We start from the raw sequence: 27,767 nt of genomic DNA, 5'->3' as shown, positions 1-27,767 counted from the left end.
CAAACATAACACACAGATAATCTCTATTCGACATTCTCAAAAGGTTACCGAGTGAGTCGGACAATTTCAGTAAAATCAGACCACCTCAATAATTAGTTAACATTTTGTTCTGTTGGGTCATTTTTTTGAAAAATGTTCAGTCATGTTCGGACCCTATTTTCAGGTAGAGGTAAGTCCGGGAGCTCTTTAATGGCTTTTGGTGGTCTATTTCACTTAATTATCAGCGTTACGAACCAGAAAAAATGTTTTTAAAATGTGTTGAACATTTTTAAAAAATTGAAATTTTTGGTAAAATTTCAAAAAATGGACCCCTCGAGGCGCTAGGTCTGTGACATCAATTATGTCAAAAAAACGTCATATTCGTAAATCTTAAATATTTTTCCATAACTTATAACTATAGCCAGTATCCCTTCTGAATTTTCGCAAAAATCGAACCACCTTAAGCCACATTGATGCTAACCACATCTTTTTGTGTGAACCCATCACATTTTTTCAAGATTTTAACTTTTGTGTTCATACGTATTTGTTTAGTTGTGGGGTCAGTTTAATAATATATTCTTTGTGTTTTCTTTACGTCATAACACGATGTTAGTTATTCCCAGGTTTATGAACCTACGTTTGCAGCTATCGATCCATTTCTTTTTTGTAAATAACGCGCTTTTTTCTTCGTTTCAAAGAAATGCACAAATTAGAATTGGATTGAAGGCAAAAACAAATCTACAAACATTTTTTTTGCATTTTTCGCTTTATGTGTTTTTCCATGGAAAAATATAACGAACCCGAAGGATCCTTAAGAGACACGAAATAATTTTCTGCGTTGATTTAAAACGACAAGAGAAAGTGATAAGCAGCAGATAATTGCAGAAAATAAGCAGCGTTTTCTGGTTGCTTGAAACTTTATAGCGCGCGTTCATACAAACGCGCAAAGAAGTAAACATACGAGGGTTGCTCCATAATTTTTTTTAAAAACATATATAACACAGTTGTTTTTTGTCGAAAATGGTTTTATTGTTTTTCAAAATATTCCCCGAGATGATCGATACACTTTTGCATTCGATGAAACCATTTGTCATAGCATTCGTGCCACTCCGAAACTGATATCTCCAAAACGTGTGTTTTGAACGCTTCAACTGCTTCTTCTGGTGTCGAAAATCGTTGACCACGTAGTTTTTTCTTCACGCTTGGGAACAAAAAAAAGTCATTGGGTGCCAGGTCAGGACTGTACGGTGGATGACCCATCAGTTCGATGTTTTGACCGGTCAAAAATCGAGTAGTTTGAAAAGATGTGTGAGAGCTCGCATTATCGTGATGAAGAATTATTTTGCGTCGGTGGTTGTTTTTTCTTATTTCACCAAACACTTCGGGCAAACAAATGGTGGTATACCAATCAGAATTGACGGTCTTACGATCCTCTAGTGGAACGGTTGCCACATGACCACTTCTCCCGAAAAAACAGGCGACCATTCGCTTCGAAGTGCTTCTTGCTCGAACAACTTTCGTTGGATTATCTTCATTTTGGAAGACCCATACAGTCGACTGCTGTTTCGTTTCGGGCTCATAGGCATATATCCACGATTCGTCACCAGTGACGATTTTATTAACGTCTTTTGAAGCACCACGATTGAATTTCTTGAGCATTTCTTTACACCAACTCACACGAGCCATTTTTTGTTCATCGGTCAATTTATGTGGGATCCAACGAGAGCAAATCTTTTTTACGGCTAAATGTTCATGCAAAATTGTATGTATGCTGTGGGATGAAATGCCCAAAGATGCCTCAATCTCACGGTAGGTCACATGACGATCTTCCATAATCAGTTTTCTGACAGCATCGATGTTTTGTGGCACAACAGCCGATTTTGGACGACCTGTATGAAACTCGTCTTTGAGCGAACTACGACCGCAACGGAATTCTCGGTACCAGTTATAAATTGTCTGAAGGGTTGGTGCTTCATTGCCAAAGGCCAAATGAAGTCGATCGAAACACTGTTGTTGAGATAATTTACTTCGAAAATCGTAGTAAATCATTTTACGAAAATCTTCACGTGTAAAATTCATTTTTTTGTTGAGTCGCAGTTTACCAGTCACTGTAAACAATACAAATAGCGTTCGTACGACAAAAGGTTCAGGGCACGAATACATACCAAAACATCAAACTTTACGAATATGACAATGGTTTACATCGGGCAACACTATAAGTACCATTTTAAAAAAAATTATGGAGCAACCTACGTACACGTTGCAGCCAAAACGAAGAAGAAAAGTTGAAATGGGTTAAACGAGCGAGAATCGAGTAAAAAGCACGAACATTGAAAAAAAAAGTAGTGAAAATAAATAAAAAAACCACTGCAAAATGGAAAACCAAAGAAAAGTTGGCTGTTTATCTTGAGAAATGGGTTTGATTCGTTCGTTTGCTGTATTTTTGAACGTTCACCGAGGAGAGATAATAATCACTTGGATTTGTTGCTTAAATCGCATCTATTTGTTTTACGATTTTGATGTGTTTTCGTGGGTTTATAACTTTGCCGTTGCGAGAACACGAAAATATGTTTGAAGTTTGAGGAAGAATGAGAAGAAGGAAGGTTGAAAGAAAAAAGTGTTTCTCATCAACCTTTATTTATTTTGAGTGTCTAGGTAATAGTAGGAAGAAAATAAATGTAGTAACCCATGTTTACACATGATTCTTCGTGTTAATCTTGAACCGTATATTTTTATTGGCACATATTTTTTTTTTTCTTTTTTGATTTCAAATTAATTGAAATAAAGTTCAAATAAATTGTCAATCAAATCGACTAAAATTGAATAATTTAATAATGGCAACGATTCCGTACGAACAAAAATCGTATCCTCCCTTACAATACGTAGATATTTGGGAGAGCTTTGTTTAAGGACAATAAAAATATCATAAATGTTTTGGATTTGGAGTAAAAATCTGATGATGAATGAAATGTTTACATTTTTTCGAGTAGAAAATGCTGTCGGTATTGGATGTAAACATAAAAACTTAGCATCGATTTTGGCCATCTAAATAATTATTCTTTCCTATTGTGCAATTTTGTTCGTACGTGCATGAGAACTGCCACACAGCAGTTATGTCGCATATTTGAAAAATTGTTGAAGAAAACAATAGCGTGTAGCAATTATCTATATATGACTCTTTTGGAACTCGTCATTTTTCTGTGTTTGTATCCAACTTGGAAAAAACTGGTTAAATGAAAATTCAGTAAGTTGCAGTATGAGTACGAAGAATTGTAACTGTTTCATCTTTTTGTGTCAAGTATTTGAGTTAGGTGCACACATTAACCATTATTGTATAAAGAATTGTAAAGTAAGAAAAGAGAAAATGTATGCCACAGATTCTGTGTAATGGCTTCATTTCCATACCGATCACTTGAATAAGAGAGATTCACATATATACAAGCCGTTTGATACTCTGATACAGAGAGAACTGAACAAATACTGGAAACAGCCTGTCTGTACAGTGCCAGTTCAATTGTTTGGATTCATCGCGACGAATATGTCAGAACGGAAACATCATAAAAGCTTTCTGCTATTTTTCTTTTTTTTTTTCATCAAATGTTGACGCATGTGTTTATCAAAGGAAATTACTCAGAAATAATCTGTATTTGCATGCCATATTACGACTGCGCCATGCCAAAGAGTAAATTGTGCCCCTATTGTGGGCACTCATCTCCCCCAAATTCAGATGCTTCCGCGAATCTGAATAAATCTACAATTCAAACTAAGTTATGATGATAACTTATGAATAAATGGGGATGAGTGATAGAGTAAAACGAATTTACATTAAAGTTTGTATAGGCACAACACTCCCATATACACAGGCAATCAGCGACATATTTTCTGTCTTTGTTTTGCCACATAAAACCACAATACCAGTGAAAATTCAGAATAACTCTTTTTTCAGAAGAAAAAAGTTTTTGATGTTTCAGAAAAACTTGGGCGAATTAAACAAAAATAAAAATTACTTTGTTGTTGGGATTTTTCATTTTCTTAGTTTAGTTTGTGTGTTGCGCAAGGACTGCTTTGCCTCTCTGACATAACATCGTGTCTTTCATTTCACGCCTCTACTGATAACTCTTATTTTATTATTTCTTACATAAAAACGAATAGATTTTTCTTTAAATTGTACAGTTGGTAGCAATTCAAATGCAATATATTCCCCACAACCATATTGACATTCAGGGATTTCGAAGAAATGAAATGTTAAATTATAAACGTAATGGACTCAAGGACGAGCAGCACAATGGAAAAGCAGATGTGGGAAGCAAAATCAGAAACTGCTCGTCGTTGGCAACAAGAGAGACGCCTGTAATTGTTGAAATACAAGTGCACATTTTTTATATGCTTTTCTCTCTCACTCTCATTCATTTATTGCATTTCTCGAATCCCCTTCCGTATATGTATGCCGACTGAAAACATCAACCAAAATAAAAGCTAAAATATTAATTCCATATGCGCATATACGATTATTGAATAACCATAGAGTTTAAATGAGATCATAAAATGGTTTATGGCATGGCAATGCAATAATCATTTTGTTGTCACAGTGAATCTTTTATTATTGTTAGCATCCATTGTTGATAATCGATTGCGCGACCATCGAGCTGAGTGTTAGATAAAAATAAATAAATTTTATATCAAAACAGCATATTGCGTGTTGGGACTGCAGTTATGATTGCATGTAATTGATTTTTATGAATTGTAAACATCGTCATTTGATTTTCGATGGCTGTGGATTTTTCCTTTTTATTTGTTTTCAATGGAAAAACGATAATGCCTTATGCAATAACACCTCGAAAATAGTTATTTGGATTTGTAAAATAAATTGATTATGAGTTTTAAGTTTTTTTTAATCGCCCAGCACCCTTCATTCTCGTGCTTTTTCGACAGAAAAATATTCAAGTGATATCATTTCACGAATATATGACGGCCTAAGAAGAAAACAATAACATACAGAATATTCTGCAAAAAGTCGAATACAAATTTATGTGAGCAAAAACCAAATATACAAACAGACAGCGCAAAAGTAAAACAGCCTACTTACATGTGTTTCTTATGTAAGTAGGCTGTTTTACCTTTGCGCTGTCTGTTTGTATATTTGGTTTTTGCTCACATAAATTTGTATTCGACTTTTTGCAGAATATTCAGTATGTTATTGTTTTCTTCTTAGGCCGTCATATATATTTTGATTAAATCGGATTCCAAACAATCGTTCGGGTTACAATTTAACATATGGCTCGAGGGTTCAATTTCAAACAATGTATCAACAACTCAATAACATGAACTTTTACATAATGTACTAGGGTGTTTCAAAAATATCAAAAATATAAAAAAGTAGCTAGTGTAAAGTAAAAAAAATTCTATGACAATTGATGGCACCATATTTTCTGAAGTTAAACAGCACTTTTGGATATAGGAGAGCTTTTTAAGGAAAAATTAAAGAAACAAAACATTTTTTTAAATTAATAGGGGAGAACCGTTAAAAGTGAGACGGGTTTTGTTTTTTCATCATAAAAATTTCAAATGATAAGATATCGAAAAGATTCATATACCGTTGGATAGCTATTGACCATTGCTACAACTTTGCTGAAGAAAGTGATTAAATTGCGATTAAAATAAAAAAATATTCTAGATTTTCTAAACATGTGATTTTTGGCCAAAAAAATTTTCACCGTGTAAAGTGAGACGCACAACAAAATATAAAAAAGTGTGATAAAATTGCATGAAAATTGGGAAATGTTATAAAAACACATAATAATTTATTAAATTGATTCATTTATTAAATATTTTGATTGTTATTGAATGTTTCAAATCAATTTTTAGTGAAAGAGGCCGATTAATATTACTCCATTTCCAAATCCGAGTCACAGTTTTGGTACACATACATACTTGAGCGGCCTAGATCAACACATTTCAAGTGAGCGTACCCCTTGCAGGTGCAGCATGTGATTGAATTGTGTCTGGTCAATGGGCCTTGCATCGACTTGCCGCAAGCCAAACACGGATCCTCATCAGATCCTGATGATGATGAAGAAGAGGCCTTGCGTTTTGAACGTTTTGAGGTCGACTGTTTTTGCCTACCCTCACTTGCTTTCTATATCACCTGTATATTTTTTTTGAGCTTCACGTTCCGAGCGACATCTCTATGTGCTTGGCATTGAACTCGCGATCCAAACGAGCACCAAAGGCAATTAAAACATTTTTTTTTTGGTGCGAAAAAGTCAAAAATGTCAACTGATTTTGTGTGAAGAAAAACCATGTGATATGCAACGTCCTCGCAGTTAATTTCGATGACACAAACTGTGCAAAGTAATTTCAATTTATTTTCCATCACAAATTCACCAAATACAAATAATAAATCGGTTTTTGTTCAATTTACACGGTATATCTTTATCGAGCGTAAAATGACAGACGTCACAACAAATGATTCCGTATTCAAACTTCAAACAACTAACATTCTACACAAACTTTTTGTTCTAATTTTCATGAGCACATAGAGATGGCGCCATCATGCAGTTTTTTACATTATTTGTCATTGTAAGTGATGGTAGGTTTTTGCGATGATTTCTTCGCGGCCTGTTTCTTCTTCTTTGATTTGGCTTCATCGCGCTTACGTTTTCCTTCCTTCAAAATAGAAACGGTTCCGGGCGATGTTAATATGGTGCTTTGCATAGCACGACGGCCGCGATTTGATTTTTTTCTTGGTGTAGCTGGCTGCAGAGGGCCGATGGCACTAAGCACAGAAGAAAGGCTAGAGGAAAGGCTAGCGCTACGAGTGAGATTAGAAGTGGATGGTTCTTCCGATGTTTCAACCTCTACAATTTCAGCAATTGCCATATCATCATCAATGATAATTCGGTTTTTTCGATTTTAACATCTTTGATTGCATTCAACAATTGATCAAAGTCTGTGACACCGTGGGTGGTCTTTCGTTGATAACGTGACATGGCTAAAAAAATCACCAAAATAAAAAAAAATCACATTAAATCACAAAAAAATCACGTTAAAGTCAATGCAAATACACGCAAACACAATTTCCTACCAAAAAATGACATTCAAATGTCAACACTGTTCCATAACATACAATTATATGGCGTCTCACTTTAGACGGTGTCGAGCGTCTCACTTTAGACGGATAACGCCATTTTTGGTTGTTCTGGGATTTTTTTTTATTTCATGCTTAATGATTAAAATGAACTTTGGACATGAAAATATATTCAAAATACAACACACTGACTATATTTACCTTCAAATTTTGTTGAAAATTGTATACACTTTATTCACTCGGTAAAATCTATAAAAAAGTTTCACTTTGAATTTCAAAAATATATTTTTGGTAGAGATATAAAAAATGCGTCGATTCGCTTCGGAGTTTTTCTAAAAGTGTTGTATTGAAGCGGTAAGCATTTGACGCTACCAAAAACAGTACTGTCAACTCTGTGAAAAAAAATATGGCCGCGTCTCACTTTACCCGGCGTCTCACTTTACACGGTTTTACCCTACCCCCTAGTAGAAGTATTGATTTCTATTGACAATGGCTCAATGTTCATTTCGGAAAAACCAACTTTACACCGTTTATAATATTTTTTGGGATTGAAAACCTTTTTTGCTCTTCACAATTTATTCTGAGTAATTAAATCCTCTTTCTCCTAAAATGCGAGCTCGCTCAATACTAGTTAAAACGTCATTGTGTACAAAATAATCACCCCCGATGAAAAATTATCTAGTTATGCTACTCGTTGAAATCGATTCTAAAATATGGAGGAAATTTCCCACACAGTCAACAATAACAATGAATATTTCGTAACAGCGAAAGCTCCCAAGTAATTTATTCATGGAATATTAAAAATAGTTCCATTATTTTCGATGATTCGCGCACGTGTAACAATCGTGAAATTGTAATTTTTTGTTCGATTAATGCAAGAGAATCCGCTATAGTTTTTTCAAAATATTTTTTTTAATGATAATCGAACATGCATCAGCTTGCATCAAGCACACAGACAATGTTAATATATGATATGGGGTTGATGGATGCTATCAAACGATTGATAAAAAGTATACGAATTTTTTTAGTGGTGCTCTTAATACAAGCTTTAAATGCTGAAGTCTGAAATTGATGTTTTATTTTTTCATTTCGTCGAATGACGCGCATGAAAATAACAATTTTATTATACACAGAATTGATTTCAACAAGAGCTTGATTATGGTATTAACATTTCAATCTGGATAAAAAAGCTGAAGTTGCAGCCGTCGATATTCTTCTGCAAACAATTTTCATTTTGCGCTTGTACGAATCGACCAATTTCGAATAGGCAGCTTCGAGCCAAATTTTCGATAGAAAAGGATAATATTTATATGGTCTGCGAGAAAATAATTCGTCACCTCCAAAATATTAAAATGAAATGTCGCTAAAATTTATTTCATAAATTTACGAACAAAGTTTTGTCATGCTGTTGGTGCAATAAACGTAGAAAAAAAGTGGTAGCGAAGAACCAACAAGCATTCCAATCAATGTTATTTGAATAAAAGTTTTCTGTGGAAATCAAAGGAAATTTATGTCGGAGACGCAAATTAAAGCCAAATAAAGTTTCAATTTTATGCAAATATAACGAACCAACGTCAAGTTTTCACAAAATGGAAAAGAATACCCTATTTTTGGTGTGATTTTTCTCGTTTTTATCGAGGTCGTGATGGCTCTTGCAAAAATGTCGATTTTTTTTCTATTGCACCTCAAGAAATATTAAATTCAACAAACGCTATAAAAACACACTTGAAATTTTTATGGTGAAAATTCGCTGAAATGAGACGCTCGACTGAAAAAAAGATTTGTGTTTAACCGCCAGAACTATGAGAGCGTGTAATTATCACAGAATGACGCGTTCCACGACCATTTCGAAATACTCACTCTGGTGTATATCTACATATATTATATACACTTAATTTTTTTGAATAGTGTTTGAATGAAATAAAAACACCCAAAGCATCTAATGAATTACCATTTTGCGAGTTGGCTGGGAATCAAAGTTCCATAGAAGCGTGAAATATTTTTTTGAACAATCCCAAGGTTGGAATGGACACATTGATGAAAATTAAGAGAAGTATAATAAAAAAAAGGGTGGCGACGATGATGAAAGAATAAAAAAAATGAAAGAAAGATTCAAATTAGAAAAGAAGTAAGAGTCTTTCTTTGATTCTAATTGAAATACTGTGCCATATGTGTATTCGTAAATATGAGGTATAGGTTTAACGAACATTAAAAAAATATAAAAAACTTTTTTCCGCTGAACAAAGAAAAACAATTTAGCCCTGATTTCTCGTTGCTTCTTTTAAACGCTTTTCTGAGTAATTTTTACCAGTAATTTACTATACGTGGTAAACAAGTCGACAAATGAAAATGATTTGTGAAAAATAAAAATCGTGGCACTTATCTCTCGTAATGGAATTTGTTGGGAAAGGGATTGTTTTGGATCGACCTCAAAGTAATTGTTTGAAAGCATTATTGTTTTCTTTTTTTCACTTTGTATGCACTTTATACACGCTTTGACCGCACAATCATGCCGATGCTTTTAGGTCAGTTTCCATACTCATGTCGTCTATTCGTACACACCACTTATGCGTAAAAAGGTTCCATTAGATGAATATTTTAAATGGCAAAAATGGCAGCGTTTGAAATTATTCACAAAGAAATTGCATACTATTCGCTATTTTCAGGTCATTTTGTACCTTTTAATTGATTTATAATGGGAAATAAAGCTCTATGAATAAATTAAGAACATCGAATTACAAAAAAAAATACCTTACCAGAGGAATATACCACTGCAAGTAAAATATACCAATAGATTTATGAATAATATAATGAATTCCATTGTTTATACGGCTCTCGTTCACGATATTTTGGTTAAGATTTTGCTCAGCATATTGTACGTATATATCTTACGTCAATCCGCCTTGAAATTGGGTTAAGTGTTAATACGCTTCTCTTATAAATACGGCTGCATGGTTCTTCTTTCGCCATCAACATCGCTCAACATTGTTCAGCCTATTTCGGATTATCACAGCAAACCAATTTTGCTATCGTTGGCTGTTTTTCCAGCCAAGAAATGTATTTTTGTCTGAAGAACAAAATGGATTTGTTCACATTTTATTTGAATAGCAAGTAGGTGTGAAAGTCTCTGTAGACATCAAATCCATCGTTTGCTTTGAGATTTTTTCTTGTTGTTATTCTTCGACATCGATTTCGATATGAAGAGCTTAATAAGATTACAATTCCCAATGCCTTTTGGGAATGGATGCGAGTACCAAGTGAATTTCACCATGACACCGCATCGTATTAACGTCGTTTTTGATTGATTAATTTACCTATTGCTCCAGAACATACACAATTCTATATACTATAGCATAAATATATGTGTACATTTACATCACACATCCAATCGCATCGATCAATTTCGAAAAATATACGTAGATTAATGACGACAAGTGTATTGTTATTCAGTTATGGTTGCTTTGCAAAATTATTCGAATTTCAATTACTTCGTCTGAGTGACATTTAAAAATGGATTAATTTTGCATATAAATCGATTAGTTTCAATTAACTTTCAAAAATCCGAATTTCATTTGTGCAAATTCTGAAAACAATCAACGGTCATTGCATATTGTGCCGGTCATTTTATAATTTTGACACGTTATGTCCTTTTTATGGATACGTGACATATCATGAGGAGTTTTCTACAAAAAATTATGAACAATTGAACACCACTTATATGCTCTCATTTCGATAAAAATGGTAAGCGAAAGATTTGTCGGATTTTTCTTTGAATTGATAAATTCATGGGAATAAGGACACACACACACAATGAATTCACACTATATTGGGCGATATGCACCATCAACTTGAAAAAGATGACCTCAATGGTAATGTAATTGATTGGAAAATCGATTCAATTTCACTGCACGCCAATTCAGTTGCATTTGAGTCGTGCAACGAATAAGATTCAAGTAAATGAAATTGTCGATTACTATAGAATATGCTAAATGTAGATCAACATGGACAAACGGCTTCTTTCAGCTTGATTCATTAACCGCACATACAAACATTGTAATGGTAACAATACTGTCATCGAAGCTTGAGAACTCTTTTGAGAAGCTTGCATACTCTATGCATGGGAGAAGTCCAACATATTCTCCACTGAATTAAATGTGAAATATTTTGGCGTGAAACATTTTAATTGCTTCTCACTTAATTCCTGTAAATATTGGTAATGTTAAAATCAACGGCGTTGATAAAATCGATATTTGTTCCGGTCGTTAGTTTGTTTTGTTGAAGTGCATTTCCGATCTACTTGGAAAATTGAAAATATTCACATGTTGGTTCGGTTGTAGTTCGGCAAACAACATCATCAAATCTAACCGAATCTATCCCAAAAAATAAATAATTCAGTGGCATCGGTACAAATCAAACAATATGAAGAACAACGGAAAAACGGGGATACAAGAGCACAGTGAATGCGCACGTATCCGTTTTTGCGTCAGATTGACACGTTCACCTTTAGCTGGCACTCATCATCAACATCAGCAACATCATCTATACGAAATGTGAGTTTAGTGTCTATGTGAGTGCAAGCACTCGCCATATGTTCAGTGTATTGAACAATGCATATATGCATACTGCACAACCACTAAATGTGTTTGCTCTCATCGTAATGCTATCCACGTTTTGTTCGTATCTCGCTTTGGTATGCAAAATCAATTCACGTACCACGGATATATGCAACGGAAGCAGTATTCCAGGCTTAAAGCCGACTGATGCCATATAATTTCATTTCGCATGCACAATTGCATATTATTGTTTCGCTATAGTTGTGGTTACGTAAGCAATGACAAAAATGTAAATCATTTCAATTGACCTTATCATCTTCGATGCGTGTTTAAGAACCATTACACAAGATTAACCTATTCTTTCAATAGCATCAACGACAGTCACAACAAAAATACCACCAACAATGGAAAATTTGCCAGATGTAATCTGACATTGGACAAAAACCAAAATTCAATGTGCAAAGGTATGGAAGATTGGTTTCTATTGGCAGCATATCTGTTGTCTAATCGCTTTTACAAACATCAAAATGCCATTTCGAATTCCATTGGAATTTCAAGCCGAAATGCCATGGCTTCAACCATGGAATTCCTTTGCGTCAAATGCTTTTGCGAATATTGCAATTTAATTGATTTTACTGTGTGAATCACATTTTTACCAATTTAATTATTTTAGTCAACACAGTCAATTAATGAGGTTATCGAATTATTAAAAAAATATTGGTGTATGTGAGCGGAGCATATTTTAATTAAGAGCAATAATTAATTTTTGAGTTTTTCATCTCCTTAATTGGCCCCTCCAATGCACGCGGAATTTTATAAAACGTGGCAGTGAACGAACAGAATATTTTATTTTATTTGATTAACCAAATTGTGGCAAAATATGAGCATTTTTTATTGAATAAAATTGGACATATGGAAATACAGAATCGCTTTGCGCATTACACACGATGAAACAACTCTTAAAACATGAACACGAATCGAAGCGAAACGACAACCCATCTCATTTATTTTTAGAGTAAAACATTAAAAAAAGCAATCAATAAAAAAACGAGAAAGCATTCAACAATAAATGGTATTTTCGTTTCTGACGACGACGTCGACGATGATGATCATGATAATGGAAAAAACCTCAATGTGAACTGTGCAAAGAGCTTTTATATGGCCCAAAAATAAACAGAAAATCAATTGGAGATTTAATGGTTTTACATTGCAATGATGGTGGAAATTGATGCGTAAGCATGAATGTGTGTCAATATGTATCGACATGACACCACCATCTATCAATCGTGTCGTATTAAAAAATATTTTCTATGGTGAATAATGTGCATTATTTGCATATTTCACGTTGTGTATCATTAAGCGAAACGACACATATATGCATTTATAAAACGTTTTATTATATTCCAAGAAAAAAATGCACCATATGAAATATCCATGGGCGCTTGCAATGTTATGCCATTCTGACTCAATAGAATGAAAATAAAAAAGCTGCTTTTTCTATAGTAAACGATGATCATGCCCTTAGATTTTCTTCCTTGAACTATCTATCAAGCATTTTTTTCCTCTTGTTAAATGTAATTTTTACATCAAAATAACATATTTCCTTCCATATGGTTGCAATAAATCAATCTTTTCCGCCTACATCTACGATCATGCCTCGTGAAATTGATAACAATTGTTGCATATTATATTATTCACATTTCTTGTTTCGAATTGCATTTTTTGTAACTTCTGTATACTTCAATATTGCTTTGAAAACCTTCCGTTTTCCAAGTAAAAAATCATGATATGAAAACAAGAATCAAGAATGTCGTTTGGTTTTGATTTGTTATAACAGAGTAAATATAGAACACTTATAACGACTGAAATAATGAAACATACAATTTGACGCAAACTAACATAATATATGTATATCGAACCGTAAACTTAATAAGAAAACAAAACCACTGAGATACCGTTTGGAAATGTTGGTGATAAAAAGAATAGGGGGTTCGATTTGAAAACGTGATGGTATTTTGGGGTTCGCATAGGTTTGCGATTTATCCGTATTTATTCTCAAGTGTGTCCTTAGCCTTAGCACATCTTTACGATAACAGACATCTCCATAAATTCACTTTACTCGACTCGAGATCGAAAGGTATTTTGGATCACACTTTAGTCACACCAATTATATGAGTTTTTGGTGTGTTACAACGAACTTAAGCAAAAGTTTGTGTATTATATGCTCACCTACTGCTGAATCTGAACCGACGGATGGATCCGGTCAAAATGTTTGGACATACCAGCCAACGGTATTCAATTCATGTCTACCATACTCAAATCGTATATAAATCGATATCTGTGTTTCCTGTTGACTTCAATTTTATCAATGTCGGCGTCCACGCACAACCATTTAAATCATAAAAGCGACGGAATGCATTTCAATGTGGGTAAAAAGTTTCCATGGAGCGAAACATAAAAAAGTTTACATTTCATTTCAGCAAAGCAATAAAGTTCGATTAACAATAAAAGGACGTGCTATCTTCAATAGCAATGGCATTTGAATTGAAAAATGGATTGAAATGATTTTTTTTCCGACGCCGAACGATTAGCGAAAATAAACCGCAGTAAAATAAGCTGTACCCTACCTTATCGAGCATAGCAATTGGGGATAAATTAAATCCAAACGACTATCAAGTTTATCTAAAGATAAAGTACACTTTGGCCAATGTGCTGAAATGCTTCTTTTTCTACATATCGCAATCAAAATAGACAGGAGTCTGGGTAGTCTACCAGATTTTCTTGGGATATTAGTACCTTTTTGCTTGAAAGGGCAAATATATTTTGAGCGAACGTATAGCTTTAAGTTATTAACATTCTGAATTCACAAATCAATTCGTACTTGGAATTAAACAAAAATATATTTGCCGGTTTCTGTAATTCAGTAAATAATTCCAAATAAAATGGTGTTCTGTGATTCGATGAAATCAAATGAGAATATTTTTGGGGTTCATCCATTCTACTCGACGACTAAATCGGAGGCATTTCGAAAACTTAATCAATGTCCCAAATATTATTCATATTCACGCTCCGTTGTTATGTTTCACGAATTTTTGTTTTAACATTTTACCTTATTATCTTCATCATATGCATGAATCTCGCTGATCAAAGCATCAACATCAAAAAAACGAAACAAAGTCAATTTAACCAACAAAATTTACTCCATGTTAATTATGGGGATGCTTTGGACGGTTCGAATAATATAAAGTTTGCGAAGACAAGAAGACTCATTCCCATTCCAAATTCCCGCAAGTTCTTTTCACTACGGGAATAAAATTGCATTTAAAAATGATGTATTAAGAAGATCAAAAGGACCATGGGCGGAAAATAAAAAGGACTAGTAGAAGTAAGTTCAAGTTTTTTGTGGTGGTTGATTTTGCCTTTGATTTGATTTTTTTTTGTTCAAACTTAATGAATATCATCCCAATCGTTTGTTCAAAAACATCGAAAAGGTTTCGTATCCTGTCTGAATTATGAGACGCCGGCAGTCAAATTTAGTCATACTAGAAATCTGAACCATACAGCGCTTTCTTTTACATGGTATCACGAGAAGAACGAACTTCTAATAGAAAATTGGATTACGTCCCTACGTTCATTTGCTTTGTATTTGAATCTTTTTCATTATTCGAGGTATTAACATCGGTTGGAAGTAATTATTGTTCATGATAAGTTCCCTAATCAAATCCATAAAAAGAGTGACAGTGTGGTTAATTCGGTAAATGGGACAAACTAAAAAGTATTGACATTATTTAAAATTATACATATATATTTGTAGCACTATAAACAGACATAGAACCACTTATGCGAAGCCAATATTGGAGGGAAAGAACTTTTTAGATGAATTGCTTAGACAAAAAATGTAGATTATAATTGTCCGTTTCCTACTGACTGTCGATGAAATTTCACAAGAGCAAGAAGATGAACACACTCATATTATATGAGCCATACTCACAGAAAAAGTGGAGACGGTTTTTCCGCAAATTATTGCAGAAACAGCAGAGCAGCACTAAAAACGTGTTTTTTGTAGCTTATTTTGACAGCTTCGTACAAATGTGTGTATTTTGACGTTTGACATTATTTGTCATCAGTTAGACAAAAAATTAGAGTCAATGTAAGTATTTATTTTTTGAATAATTTTTGTAATGTCGTTTTTGCAAATTAAATATCCTCATTTTTGACACAAAAAAAAGTATTTTTAATAGCGTTGTTGTTGTTTTTGTTTTCTTTTGATTTATAAATTACAATGACATACTTGATGTGATGACATACGTATTCATTACAATACATAATGCACATTCATATTTTGTGTGATTCTGGAATCAATACATTTAAAAAACATCATTGATGCAAAAAATCGAATATTTTTATCAATAGGTGCTTTTAGAATTAGATATATTTGGTAATATAATTTTTTTATTCTAATATTTTTTATTTAATACTTACATAAATTTCATTTTTATTAAATCGAAATTGATTCCAGAATCCCACAAAATATGAATGTGCATTATGTATTGTAATGAATACGTATGTCATCACATCAAGTATGTCATTGTAATTTATAAATCAAAAGAAAACAAAAACAACAACAACGCTATTAAAAATACTTTTTTTTGTGTCAAAAATGAGGATATTTAATTTGCAAAAACGACATTACAAAAATTATTCAAAAAATAAATACTTACATTGACTCTAATTTTTTGTCTAACTGATGACAAATAATGTCAAACGTCAAAATATACACATTTGTACGGAGCTGTCAAAATAAGCTACAAAAAACACGTTTTTAGTGCTGCTCTGCTGTTTCTGCAATAATTTGCGGAAAAACCGTCTCCACTTTTTCTGTGAGTATATATATTCTCCTGATTGACTCACAAATTTAAGGTAAAACCATTTGAGTAGTGGAACATGTGATTTTTTTTGGTCGCATCCATAGGCGTCTGTTGTGATTGAAAAATGGTAATGCAGCAAAAAAGAACCCAAATTGATGCATACACAAACGACAAAAAGTCTTCTGTGATATATCAAAGTTAAAAGAGGGTTATTCCACAAGACATATGCTTTTTTTCTGTATGACAAGCCATCGTTGGCGTCGTTGTCGCTTCGTAAGATTACTCTTTCGATTCGCACTGTCGACGTTCAATCAAAGTACCAATCGAATGATTTCGATTGCCGTATAAAATCAGCCATATAACTAACAACAGAGATTTATTTCGAACTTAGATAAAAGGAAAATACACAACGCCAAATTCGAAATTTGTACGCGCAATAAACCAGAATTGGCAAAGATACATTTTGACATGAAAAAGAGTGGCAAGAATAATAGAACACACAAAAAAAACACACACACATACACATTGATGCTCTGTGTTTTTCCCATCGGAGTCCTTGTCGAATCAGATAGAGCTAACAAAAAAGAAATTGTGACGATACACACTACAATACAATGAACAATGTTAAATACGTGACTGCTATTGATTTGCAGCTGATTTGATTTGCTTCAGTGAAAACAGCGAAATGCGAATTGGTAACTGAGGGAGAATGTAGAGGATGTACACGTGAAAAATCTTAAACTAACGTAAAAACACGAATAAATTGAAATTTAATTCAAGATGAATTTTCGCTGTTTTTAATTTTATGTATATCCAATTGCTAAATACCAGTCGTTGTGCGAATCGGGGAAAAGAAATAAATGAAAAAAAAACGAAGGAAATCTTCGGCTTTTCAATAGATATATAGATACATATCATTATGCTTTATTTATTTTAAAAAATACGCAATTTTATGTGCTCGTTTTCTCGTTTCAGAAATTGCTGCGAAAATCGAAGTTTCGAGCGTCTGTGAATCGAAAGAACAAATATAAGAATTCTGATATACGATTCAATGGCGTTTATAAAAAAGTACATCTGAGAGAATAAACCGACCAAAATAAAAAGTCACAAACACACATTGAACGAATTGCTTCGAAAACTGCTGATTTCGTACCGATAAGTGAGTATCATTTTCCCTCTTTCTCGTTTTGTGTTTCTTTTTACTTTTCATCCTTTCAAGGGTAGACCCGGCGTAAGTTGAAAAATGAACGGAATTTTAAACGAATTCTCACAACATTTTTCGTTGTACATATTAGAAAAAGTGATGCGTTTTTGAAATGCTATTCTCAAATGTTGAATCGATTTGCCTATCAACTTCGCATAAAACCGAAACATTAAACCTTAACACGCTGCACGAAGCCAACGCGTGATATTTCATATCGATTCAAACGGTGAGTGAGACGAAAAAACAGTGGAATACGTACATTAATCGTTGTCATACAATGACACATCAAGAAATGGTGTGCGACGGAAAAAAAGTGTCGATTGTGACAAATTGTAAATTCAGTACGGATGAGTCTCTCTTGGCATTTCATCATTCACCTAAAAATAGCCCTCTCATATCCATGCAAAAGCATTCTATAATCGGAAGACAATCAACAATGATAAAAGAAATTCTGCGAATGGACAATTTAATGATGATGATTGTTGGAAGGTCGAAAGATGAACGTACATCGCTCTGCAAAAATGCTCAATAATTCTGTCAAATTTCGCAATGAAAATGAGAATCAAAGTATACAGCATCCATGCGTGTCGTGTCCATGGCAAAAGCCAGAGATGAACGACAGACATATCAAGTGTAAAGTATATGGCTCACAGACTCATAAAATTCGATTTCAGCCACATGACTGATTTTTACTTCTTCATTGATTATCAATCTTGTGCTCCGCACAAAAATACCCTCTGGACTATATCTGTGTTTGTGAGTATGTTTGTCTCTTATCGTCTATATAGTGGGAAAAATTCTTTTGATTGGTTTTGATTGTGAGGTTTTAAATGTTCTTTTGTGACGCAGTCGATGTCACCATTATATTTTTCTATCTTTGGTGTCCAGTGTCACTGGTGTTGTCGTTTTCATTTTCAGTCTTATTTTCCATCCTTCAAACATTTCAAGTGTTAATAAATGGAATTATCTGTGTATTCTTTCTCGATCATCTCGTTGTAATCATAGTTCATAACCATAGCTGCAAGCAGTTCCACTACGAAGAACGCTTTTATTTGATTTTTTATTCCATTCAATTTCACATATTTCCTTCTTCATCTTCTTTTTTCTCTGGCATTGGTTTCTTTTGTTTGTTCTAGCTTTTGTTCCGACTGTATAAGCTACAGCTAATATATTCCAGGCGCTTTTAACCAATGTGTTACACTACTTGTTTAAAAATCGAAATACTTCCCTTTGTATTGTTCGTATGGAGTTTAAGAGATAATCGTTTTTCTCTCGCTCCCACTTATTCCCTTTGAAAAGTTTAAGACCATTGTTGTACATCTAATACCGTATTGATTTTTTATTTTCTTGCTTTTGAAATCAATCGACGATACATCATACAAACAATTTACTGAATGTTATAGAAACCTCAAATTTAAAAGTTTTGGACCTTATGATGAATTTTAAATAAAATATGTAATCGGTAGTGAACACGCACAACTACATTCATTTCAATATATCAATTCAATTTCCAATGTTACCTGCAATAATGAGAATTACTCTCCATTTAGTTTTATCAAGTATAAAAATGTGACAAGTGAAATGCTGTTTATCCATTGAAAACTTTATAGACTTTTCCACTTCAAACACCGCCAATGAAGCGTTCATTCAATGTGTTCAATATTTGCACATCATCAAACATTTCAATAAAACTTTTAACTGTTGTCCAACGATATATTGATTCCATTTGATTCAGCAACCCTGGGCACTTGATGGCCTATAGGGAATCGAACTTTTGTTCTGAACATCCGAATCATAATCATCACTCCACTCGGAAATATTTATTCGATGCTTGAGAAGTTGCTACGCATCATTTTGTTTCTTGAATGTTTTCGGTTATGTTTTATGTACAATATATTCGTGCCATGAAAGATGGTTATTCCCTAGTGTTTAAGTGAAAAACACATACATAATACATGGTTATTGATGAGACGTAGCGCAGAGTATATTTTATTGAGTATTGTTTCCCAATGAGAACGAAAGTAAGTTTTGTTGGTTATAGACAACTTTAGCATTGTGTATTCAAACCAGTATTGTTTTAAATTTGGTCAATTTTTGCTTAAAGTTTTTACATTGAAAAACTCGAGCCAAAATCTGGAGATTGCCAAAACTCACTATCATAAATATCACACCGTGTCAGTTTATACGTATATTCTCCACCTATCAAATATGGATTTGTTTTAAAAACATACTCCAAACTCTAGTCTACGCCTCATTGATCCTTTGTGCGTGAATCTTTGCTTTCATTTGTTTTTTTGCTATATTCAAATTAAATTTTGAAAGCAACATTTATACGGAGCATAAAATACAAAACTTCCATATAAAACCGGAATGGCAAATTTTGATGTACATTTATTTTGCCATCATACACATTACATCAAATTAATCATTCAGTGCCATTGTTGGAAGGTTCAGACTCCGTCAATTTCCGGTGGAAAAAAATGTAATAAAATTTGACCTTTTGAGAAGTTCTAAGACAATTTTCTATTCGAATTCACTTGGTCGCTTGAATGAAGAAGGGAAAAAAGAATTTAAAAATTGACCAAAATCAACTTCATTTGAACAGTTTCACAGTCCGACCGTTTTTCTTTCAATTAGGAAAAAAATTCAATTTTCTAGATCGAGTTTTCTTTGCAATTTATATTACGAATTTATTTAAATAGACAAAAATTGAACAATTTAATAATTTGCCAATAGAAATTTTATTTCTATTTTTCTCTTTTTTCCCAATGACCGATGTTATTTTCACCATTGTGACAGCCTAGATGTTTTTTGTGTTTTGCACATGCAGAACTAACATTTATACGGATTCTGATGAATTTTCGATGGGGCTGTAGCCGTGACGAATCATGAATGCGATAGGTGTCAAGCCATCGAATTTATGACACATTTTATATTTTATGTTATGATGTTATGGTTGCCATGAAAAATATGCATAAATGGACTATGAAAATGGAAATCGAATTGACACTTAGTGTTCGTTGCAGTATGGCCACAAATCGAATTTTTCAAGTGTTCAATTTTATGACAATTTCGTGTTTATGCACCTATGCATTGAATTTTAAAATTCATTTTTATGCAGCACTTTTGAAAAGTGTGAGTAGCAAGTAAATGGAATTATTAAAAAAAACTCTGTCAGAATTAGTGTGATTGGGTCGAGTGCTTGTTATTCATGAGATAGAGGCAAGTTTTTAAACGAGCAATGTATACATATACACACAAAAGTGGTAGCTAAACAAATATTGAAACTTCCAAAGCTCCGTCGGGTTAAATAAATGGATGGACACTTTTGCACGTTCGAAATAAAATTTTCAATATTTTATATAGTGTTCAAGGAGTTTAGTAATTTACCTTTAGTAGCTCACCACAGGGTGAGGTGCCGTGCGATACGCGTAATATGCCGCATGGAAAAAAATGAAAGTGGAATACTAAAACGTTTCAGTTATTATTATCATGCGAAGCGTTATACACCTTTCAGACGAAAGAAATGCATAAAATAAACGGATTATGGATCAGAAAGAACAATTTGAATCCATTTTGTTACAAATCAAAATTCTCTAAAAAAATTGCTGGATGTCTGAATTGGAATTGGCATACACATAAACACAGATTCCGGTGCCAAGGGAGAATAAGAGACGAATTCTCCATCTCCAGAAAAGGCATGATAAAATTTAAAATGCAAAATACAAAATGTAATTTCATTTGAACCATTTGAATGTTGCTCGGTTTGTAATTAACTTGTGTAATATTTTTCGTGCAACGTTTTAATTTCTTCTATACCTAGCTCTGTTTCGAATCCTCCATTTTGCCATCATTTTAAACGAAGCACATAAGAATGAGAGTGTGCTTGTGGTGGTTGTGTGGCAACAAAGTGATCAACAGATAAAATTGTCAAAAGCTGGGCCAACCAAAAGTTATTACTGAAATTGAACAAAAAAGCGCACCATCCTCTGGAAATAACAATCAGAAAGTGAGTTCAGGAAATAATCACATCTATTCAAACAGCATGGAAAATTGTTTGTCCTGCATTTGAAACATGAGAAAGTTTTCTCATTTGAAATTAAAGAGCAACACACATACACAAACTATACAACGGAACAACAATTCACAGCATTGACAATATCAATAAACCGGTTTTGTGGCAATTCTGTTCGAATAGTTTGTGACAAATTCAATGTTCTGTTCACTGTTTGTAATTCTCGTTCAACGTAAATTTACTGTCGCGTCACGTATCAAGCCAGATAAAACAAGCCGACGAAAATCATTTTTCATTTTGATCGTGCATCTGTGGTATGGACTGTATAAAACAATGTTTGTGTTTGGTGGATGAGTCAATGTCGATGCTCACTAAATTACTAAAACCATACATCTTACCTTGCATTCGTCAACGTAACGGAATCGATGTTTCTGCCATCGAACACAACTTCGATAAATGTGAGAATAAAAACTTTTTCCCGAAAAGTAAAGTTTTTATCTTCGACTCGAAATGCTGAATATTTCATAGAATGTATATACCAATACGACATTCGACTCGCATAGCTAGCACGACCAAAACTTTAAACATATAAAGTAGTTCTCACTGTTCAAGTTACTTAAGTTGTTAGTGACTGATGTCAACATAATACCATATTACGTAAGTAACCTGGCACCAGCGACAGAGGCATCATCAACTAAGATACAGGGAGTCGGAAAAATGATTAAATATTGATCGTGTTTAGTGAATTTGTGAAAACGTGTGTTTGTCATTAGGTCCATTTGAGTGTGCAATTTCGTGCGCGTAGAATATGTCGTGAGTTGTAGTACATTTTAGTTCTCAATAAACTTAAAATTACTAAACGATTAAATAATTAATTTCAACACTAGTACACTAGCACGTTATGCAGTCATGTATACAACATTTTCAACATCGCTTCATCTTACTGTACAGAATTTTTCCTAGCACATCCATTGTAGTGGCTGAAGGTGTGTTTTTTATCGAATTTAAAACATAATTTTCGGTCAATGAAGCTGTATATTGACAGAGCTTGCAAGTCATTTACCCAGAGCTCGGCGAGCTCTAGCCATTTTAGAGTGACTTTTATCGCACCATGACCATAAAATAAATAAGCTCGAACAAATTGCCAAAATGTCAATCAAAAGTAATCTTTTATGAAATTACATCAATATTTCAGTATTTTCTTTCAATTTGACGTTGGAGTATGCCGCTGTCGCGGGTGCCGTCACCATTTTCGTTTTAGCCATTTTGACATTTTAACGCAATTTGAGCACAAATCCATTTTCACCTTATTTACAATTTGGTCGCACCTTTTTTGTGATTCAAAAATCATATTGAAATTAAGTTATTTTGTTGAACTTCGAAGTTGTAACAAAATTTAGAAATCAGATAAAGTCAAGCCGAACATGAAATTACACAGTTCATGGTAATAATGAATGTCTCTTTTCGCCCTAAATAGTCGAATGAGGCATTTTAAATAGATTGATTGAATATTTTGAACTTTGCATTAGATTTATATCAACTTTGACACTAAAAAAGTGACATGTATTAAATCAATGGCACGATCCGCAAAATCAAAGTAAATTTTTGCCCATTCTGCCATCACTAAGTGTATACACCAAGTTGGCACGGTTTTGATCCTATTCACATTGAATTCAATGCAAAATGCAAATTTCCTTCATTGAATAGCTCTTATTCATCTTTTTTAGGCATCTTGGCAAACATTTCACGTAGATATGCGAGAACATTTACAATAAAGCGAATTGCTTTATGTTCATAAATTAAAGGAAAAATGCAAAGAGATACACTTGAATTATTATAGAATCAAAGCACTTTTGCAATGAATGGCACCGCAATGCTCATAATTTAATAAGTCTCGGTGGAGTAATTTCCAAATTTCAGATGATGACTGATGCTGCAGCAGCAACTTCATCAACATTCAATTGCTAATCATGTAATTTATACTCGCATCATTTGCTGAATGCTATAATTTTTTGGTTGGCGCGACAAATGACAAGGGCATGTTTTGATTAATTGAGTGTCAAGCTAAGGGTGTGACATAAGAAGATGAAAACACTTCTGGCCACTTTGTAAACATGATATGAACAAGAAATATTATCAACATATCACTGAATTATACCGCTTTATATTTTCTCTTGATGGCTGCATTTATTTTATTTTTTTATAGAATTAGATTACAATCAACGCGGTTGAATGTAATGCTGTTCCAAATTCGGGTTGAATGTAAAGATATTCAATTTATTCAAAGAGCAGCAAACCATTTGGAAGTGACAGCATTTAATTTTAACTTTGTAGTATTCCGTTGCAAAGGAAAATTAATTAACCCGAATTTGGAACAGCTTAATCGAATAGCTGAGCTAAAAACCTAGATATTTATTTGCATGAGATCAAAGTAATTCGAATGAAGGAAAAAATCGATTTTCAAAAGGTCTCGCCTTTCTTACCATTCTTTTTATGTGATTTGGTATGATTTGAATTTTAGCTCCCAATCGTAATCGAAAATTTACTTAAAAATCAATTCTCGTCAGCAGTTTCAGCATGATTTTTACCGGATAAGAGCATTTTGTATATCGGAATATGCACAATGCGGCCTTCAAAGGATCAGCAAACGAATCGAACAAATTGAATTACAAGCAATAAGCATATCCGGCCGAGATCTTCTTGAATAATATATAAAAAAGTGAAAGAACGAAAAGCAAAAACAAAACTATAGTATGTAAAAATCAATTGCGAGTTTCTTTGGATTCACTCAATCAGCTGCGCTCAAATGAGTTTTGTATCGGCCAACGGGTTTTCCATTTTCCAGTTGAAGGCAAGCTTTAGAAAGGCGCTATGAATGTAATCAGGCACGTGCTAGCCATGCAGTTTTCATTAACTAAGTTGAAAATTCCGAAAATGGATTAAAATGATTTCAAGTATGAGCGACATAAACTTACATTTGGACCAAGAAGTTTAAGGGTGCTAACATATACATAAAGCATGGTATTGATAATGGTTGTTCACAGTTTCGAAATCCAGTGCTCTCCGTGCATTAAATGTGCGACGAATAGAAATGGAAAAGTAAACACATTTGTATTCGTTTATTTCGGTCATTGTGTCCTGAGTGGATATCATCATCAATCTTTGTCGACTTCAAATTCTTTAATCGATGATAACATGAACTGGCATCCTTACAGCCTGGCGTACTTCAATTTCAATAAACAATGACTTGACGTGTGTATCTTTTCGTTTTATTCGAACATACAATATTACATTGTGTGAAACTTAGACGTTTCACATGAAACGACATCGTCATGCATTAAACTATAGAAATATATAAAATATAATATTTTATTAATAAAATGAGAACATGTAACAGTTATTGAAGCAATAGCAAGAAAAAGATACAAATTCGTGTATAATATTCAATAATAATAGTTGATGTAAGTAGATATTTTGGACGGAACAAAACTTGGCCGCCTTAAGATATTTGACCTGAAAGCTTGCAAAAATCTATCTTGAAAAAAAAAGAAATAAGAACGAAAAAGTGTGGTTTGTACATTCATTTAAGAGACCTTATGAGTAAGACTGTACCTAAACGCCGAAAAATTCGTTCGAAAAATAGAAACGTTCATATTTTCACACATATATACCTCTATGGGAATACGTGAATTGGAGTGTTCAGAAGAAATGAGCAAAACTGCACGAATTGCACACGAGATTAGAATGATTGATGAGAAGATAGCACGTCATCGAAGTGGCTAACTTAGAAACACTTTTGGTTCGACCACATCCACTGATTTTATGTTTTTCATGTATATTTTTAGATTTGTAATTTGGTTTTTCTTTTCTCCAAATGCTTTGACGTACAAAAATCGAGCCGCCTGTGTACATGTACAGTTTTAACATTTGATTTCAGCAGGCAACATAAAACTAATATCTAAATGTCGCTTTAGCCCAGATTCCATCTCTTCTAGTTTTGTTTTTATTATAAATTCATAGGAAACATTTAGTTGTCAAAATGTGTTTACGTTACCGTAGGCTCTATGTCTCACATGGATACATTCGTTTCATTCGTTTTTGTATTTTCTTTTTATATGCGTATGTGTCATTTTACTTTTTCTCTATTGCATGCATCTCGATTTGACATTCAGTGTGATGTTCTAATATCAAAAATATTATGGTCAACCGTCAGAAATAGTCTTAAGCTATTTCGGCATTTGCTTTCGGGGGAAGGCATCTCATTTTTTGTATATTTTGTTTCCACTGATTTTTAGTTGCGGCTGTGTGCTGTTTTTTTATTCGTAATATTTGTTGTTGTTGATGCTACATTTGATGTTTATTTGTTTACAGTGTGGCCAACGGCCATACACACAAAGCACAATCATAGCTATATCCACATTTTAATATTTTATTACTCGGTTTTCCGTTTTCCTTTCAGCTCATTTGTTCGCTTAATTTATGTCTATCTCGCAGGGTTATTGCACAAACATCCTTTATCCATAGATTTTTACTATACTCTTTCTCTCTCACTGTTTGGTTCCCGTATTTTTTCTTGTGCAACGGTTATATTGTGGCTGAAAAACGTATTTGCTCGTTTCCCTCGGTTCCGTTCACTAGCAATGCGATGCGATTTACTATATAAACATGTCGAGAAAATGATCGATGGCATTTGTTCTGCTAGTACTATGAACATATACACAGTTTTTCATATAGACATTGAAAGCAAAGGAAAACCAATCCAAAAACCCATATCGGTATCATTCACACAAAATATCATCAAAAGTTAATTACCGGTTGCAGTTATTTTATTTACTATTGGATTTTCCTGTCATATTTCCAGCGTCGTCTCTACTTCGTTTGGCATTTCAACGCTACGGGTTGATACATATTTTTGAGCATTTTCTATCCAATTTGATACATCGTCAACTCAATGCTCTTTTTTATTTGCTGAGATAGAAAGGTGCCTAGATTTAGTTAGTATCACCAAATAATTGGTAGCGACGTTTTTTATATACGCAACATCGTTTTTGTGAGTTCCGAGTCACTCGAAAGGCAAGTAATTTATTTATAATTTTTATTTCACTTGCCTGAAGCGATATGCTGAGATGGATGAAAATGTAAATAAACGAGAACGTAGACAACTTTCATATAGATGTATGATTACGAAAAGAGAAATAGATGGAACGCGTAGCAAATATATAGCTTTTTGCGAGGAATTTTTATTATCGAAAATAATGCGTAGATTCCGGCTTTATCCAAGTATTTATTTAAAGCATTTGAATTGTGTCTGCAAATAGAAGGGAATGAATGCGTTTGTTTTATGTGGATTTTGTGAGTTAGCTATATACACAACTTCTGCGTATGCACTTGGGTCAAGGGGATATCCACTGTCGCTAGTATTTCCATATATTGCTCATTTTTTCTCATATTTACATGTCACTTTGCTTACATTTCAAAAATACAACAATGCTTTATCGATCTCTATGCAATTGGCAAATACACATACAATTTCATAAATTCTAAGTGTATTTTAAAGTTGATCATGCCGCAAACATGTAAAAAGAAATTAAAACCGGGACGAATACGTTTATTGCGATATTGCACAAATTTTCCCCAATGTACTCATCGTGATTTTACTCGGGTAATTGAACCCCAGTGTATATGAAAGCAATTGCGTTTAAGCGAATAAATACATCGTGCACACAAATTTAGATATTGTTTTGTTTGAATGTCGATCAGTCAATTTAGCGAATGGATTTTGTTAAATGGAACACCATGAAAACAAAATAAACATTGTTACATGCTCTATATTTGGTATAGATGGAAAACCTTTTTTGTGTTCAAATCGATATGGATCGACAATGTTGATTTTTTGTCCTCGCTATATTGTATTGGGAAATTACAACAAAATATTCTCATCAGAATCAATATAATTAACCCATTTGTAGGCCGAAAGGCAAACAAATTGACTGACTCATAACAACAAAGATTTGAAACGTACAAGACTCGAAGCTGAATTACATGATTATTATATTTACTC

General features: G+C 33.4%; 1 protein-coding gene across 13 annotated transcripts in view; it reads left to right on the top strand.

The window, feature by feature from the left end:
- LOC116349940 (high affinity cGMP-specific 3',5'-cyclic phosphodiesterase 9A) overlaps window positions 1-27,767 on the top strand; it is a 121,447-nt gene that overhangs the window by 69,787 nt on the left and 23,893 nt on the right. For 7 of the 13 annotated variants that reach the window (XM_031781613.1, XM_031781620.1, XM_031781609.1 and 4 more), the window contains one exon: window positions 17,463-17,646. The exons of 3 other annotated variants lie outside the window; for them this stretch is intronic. The gene's annotated coding sequence lies outside the window, so the exon portion shown is untranslated. Of the gene's footprint in view, window positions 1-14,856; window positions 15,005-16,142; window positions 16,500-17,462; window positions 17,647-17,830; window positions 17,918-27,767 lie in introns of those variants that run through there. 3 more of the 13 variants (XM_031781615.1, XM_031781614.1, XM_031781619.1) reach the window with 3 other exon arrangements.

This window comes from Contarinia nasturtii, unplaced genomic scaffold, assembly GCF_009176525.2.
Source record: "Contarinia nasturtii isolate CC-2019 unplaced genomic scaffold, AAFC_CNas_1.1 Cnas_scaffold_3175, whole genome shotgun sequence".
Classification (NCBI taxonomy): Eukaryota; Metazoa; Arthropoda; class Insecta; order Diptera; family Cecidomyiidae; genus Contarinia; species Contarinia nasturtii.
Note: the sequence above shows the minus strand (reverse complement) of the source record. Positions and strands in the feature narration are given on the sequence as shown.